The following is a 4394-nucleotide window of genomic DNA, read 5'->3' as shown; positions in this document are numbered from 1 at the left end:
TGAGATGGAAGTTGTTATATTCATTTAAGTTTCTATACAAAATGAAAATGTTTTGGAGTCAATATATTTTCCTTTTTTTTGTTATTTTAGGATATAAAACATATTTTTCAAACTTTAATGAACGTAGAACAAGTATTGCATTGCTTTATATTTTTTGAAACGACTCATAATAATTTTAAAGAGTAAAACATTGTTTTAGTTCAATATTTTTACTTCTATTTAAGTCATGTCATAAGGCATTTTTAGCACAATTTTCGCATTTTAAGGGCATTTTTTGCAGTTTGTAAAGGCATTTTTTGCACTTTTTAAGGGCATTAATTGAGATTTTTTAGGTCATCAAAATCCAGGCTCTACTTATGACAATAAATGTTATTTTATTATTTTTACATAAATTTCTTATCTTTTTCAGCTGCCAAAAGGTATAAGTCCTAAAATTTTTATGATGCTGCCATTATTTCAATAAATACTTACGTTTTTATTTACTCATCCTGTACATATCTTGTTTTTTTGCAGAGTTTACACCTCGAAAAAAGACTTTATACACTTTTCTAATTAAATTAATAAACCAAGAATTTTAAAAACTAATGTATCAAAATCTCAGACTAAACTAATGTATCAAAACTAATGTATCAAAATCTTTTCTCAATTTTTGTGTTTTGGACTTAACCGCATTGGCTTCTGAGCGACTCAAATATACATGATAAATTTCTCTCGAGTGCTTTTACAGAGATGCCAACTTACTCCACTTTGTAAAATGGTATTTCCTAGTGGTAGCGAAATTCAAGTTACTTTTAGTTTAGTAATTTTCCTTTTAAGTATTTTTTTCACCACTAAATATCAAAAGTTATAAGTATCATATAAAATGCAACGTTAAAGCATCAATCAACTGGTTACTATATTAAAAAGTAGGCGTAACTGTCCGTCTCTAACAAATTTCACTACATAATTTTCTACCACTTTATTAAAACTATTCCAGAAAGCGGAGCAGTTGGCATCCCTGCTTTTATAATAGAATTCGGGTTCATTCGCACAAGTGGTTCGCTTTTTAAATAATCTGCGCAGACTACTTATAAGAAACCATGTGGAGGCTGAAACTCGCGTTGGTAAACTACCACAAATTCAGTAGTTTTTATTGTTGTCAAAAATAAGTGGGATATTTCTGTCCCACCGCCCGAGAAAGGACAAAGTTAATGGTTCTTTATAGCGGCTATGGAGAAAAATGGTGTATTGCAGATTTTGAAAAACAACGATAGGAGTAATTGTAAATCAAAATTTTGTTATTTTATCTTCGAAAAAATGATATTTTATCATAAGAGAATTAACATTGATATATCTATACATTTATAGCAAATACAAAGCCTTTTTTTAAAAACATTCGTAGTAAACTTTGTGCCAAAAATATTAATGCAACTTTATAAAGTCAAGTACTAAAACCGTTCCGTCTGTTCCTTTCGGATTTAAAAAATATTTTATGTCACGATGCTTATAGTTTATAGCAAATTTACGTTGTTTAAGAAGATTCTGAAAGATATTTCGTCTTAAATAATTAGGTTTTTATTTTATCTCCGTGAAACGTTAAATGGTTAAGACGTTTTATTTTTATGACACTTAAACAGAATTAAATTCTTATTTCATCTCATGATTCGTTATACATATAAAAATATAAACTTAAAAAAGCAATAAAATATAGTTAAATCATTACAAACGTAGTTAATGTATTTAAATCATCTTGAGGTTAAATCATTATTTTTTGGAAAAGTTCTCTAAAAATGCTAATTTATTATATTATTTTTTTCTTTCAGAAATGAAAGCATATCTGAAAAACATCTAGGATTAAATTCTGAAAGCTTCATTTTTTTTCACATTTATTATTCTATAAAATATTTTGCAAAAAGCGTAGTAGTTGGAAGTCCTGGATGCACCCTAGAATACACATTAATAATTTTAAAATCTATGTTAAGGTTTGTAATGAAGCAGCTAGCTGGAATATTTTAAAAATAAATAGATAGTTGAGAGTAGAGCATTTTAACATAGTTTAAACATGCTTTAACACTTTCGCACCGACTGTCAGGTGTACTGCCAGCATGAAACGTTCTCGATCAAGGGGATGGAAGAGAATTAGTAGCCAAACTAATTCCATACCTGCCAACTTTTACGCATTTGGCGTAAAATTTTATTTCTATATTTAAAGTGGTAGTAAAATGTATGTTTTCTATATATTCCTTGCATTTATAAACTCAATTTATAATATTTTTAATTCACCACTATTATTAAAAAAATAAAGCATATACAATATTATGTAATACAGTTCTAGTTATCCGCATAACCGTATTCATAATACAGCAAATGTGTCTGCCTAAAATTGTAATTTAAATTTCATTTTACTACCACTGGGAAATATCATCCTTGAAAGTATTAAAAGTTGGCAGGTATGTAATTCCCTAGCAGTTTACTAGCGGGTGGGGTAGTAATAGTTTGATATAGTTAGCATTTAGAGTGGTAGGTATTTTATAAGTAGCAGTGCTGACTCAGAGACACATTTTGAGTGCGAAGGGTTAATTAATGAGATTAAGAAAGATTTTGATCACACATATAAAAACAATTCAGAAACATATACGAAGACTAGACAGATTAGATATAATTCTCAGTTAAGAGTAAACATTGGTAAACAAGTAATATTAAAAAAAAATTTAATGTCAATTCCCAGCTGGGTCAACAAAGAGACATTTTAGTTTAGTTACTCTTTACTAAATAATTACAATTAATATAAATATGTATATACATATGACAGGTAATCGTAATTCGCGTTGTTCTTGAATTCACTAATTAATTTACATGTTTTAATTTCCATTTTGTAACTCCTTGACGCAGAATGAAAAAAGAATCTGAAAAAGAAAATATTTTTACCAGCGATCTACCCGATTCGCCACTGACGGTATTTATTCTTAAATTTATATCCTGCTAAATATCTAATATGCGAGAATTTTTTTCCAGCGATCTATCCGATTCGCCACTGACGGTATTTATTCTTGAATTTATATCCTGCTAAATATCTAATGTAAGAGAATTTTTTTTCCAGCTATCTACCCGATTCGCCACTGACGGTATTTTTTCTTAAATTTATATCCTTCTAAATATCTAATATAAGAGAATTTTTTTTCCAGCGATCTACCCGATTCGTCACTAACGGTATTTATTCTTAAATTTATATCCTGCTAAATATCTAATAAACGAGAATTTTTTCCCAGCTATCTATCCGATTCGCCACTGACGGTATTTATTCTTCAATTTATATCCTGCTAAATATCTAATACAAGAGAATTTTTTTTCCAGCGATCTACCCGATTCGCCACTGACGATATTTATTCTTCAATTTATTCCCTGCTAAATACCTAATACAAGAGAATTTTTTTCCAGCGATCTACCTGATTCGCCACTGACAATATTTATTCTTCAATTTATTCCCTGCTAAATATCTAATGTAAGAGAATTTTTTTTCCTGCGATCAATCCAATTCGACACTGATGGTATTTATTTCTAAATTTATATCCTACTAAATATCTAATATAAGATAATTTTTTTTCCAGCGTTCTATCCGATTCGTCACTGACGGTATTTATTCTTAAATTTAGTTCCTGCTAAATATCTAATATAAGAGATTTTTTTTTCCAGCTATCTATCCGATTCGCCACTGACGGTATTTATTCTTAAATTTATTCCCTGCTAAATATTTAATGTAAGACAATATTTTTTCCAGCGATCAATCCAATTCGACACAGATGGTATTTTTTCTTAAATTTATGCCCTGCTAAATATCTAATATAAGAGAATTTTTTTCCAGCTATCTATCCGATTCGCCACCAACGATATTTATTCTTAAATTTATATCCTGCTAAATATCTAATATAAGAGAATTTTTTCCCAGCTATCTATCTGATTTGCCACTGACGGTATTTATTCTTAAATTTATATCCAGCTAAATATCTAATATAAGAGAATTTTTTCCCAGCTATCTATCCGATTCGCCACTGACGGTATTTATTCTTAAATTTATATCCTGCTAAATATCTAATGTAAGAGAATTTTTTTTCCCATTTAAAACTAGAATTAATAAATTTGACTTAATTAATGAATTAATATTTGAAACCTATGTATTAACATCAAGTATCATCCACTACAGGTTTAGGAAAATGCAATTGAACTTGATTTGATGAATAAAAAGTATTTTATTAGCGATTGAAAATCTGAACGAGATATATAAGTATAGATATAGGGAAAGTGTGAGCTAATAGTAGGAATTGAAAAAAAATTTTTGACATGGATTGCTCTTTAACTTTTTTAATTTTGAGAAAATATTTTCCGATAAATTCGGAACATTCGACAAACGTAGAATT

The sequence above is a fragment of the Parasteatoda tepidariorum genome, chromosome 9 (assembly GCF_043381705.1).
Source record: "Parasteatoda tepidariorum isolate YZ-2023 chromosome 9, CAS_Ptep_4.0, whole genome shotgun sequence".
Classification (NCBI taxonomy): domain Eukaryota; kingdom Metazoa; phylum Arthropoda; class Arachnida; order Araneae; family Theridiidae; genus Parasteatoda; species Parasteatoda tepidariorum.
Note: the sequence above shows the minus strand (reverse complement) of the source record.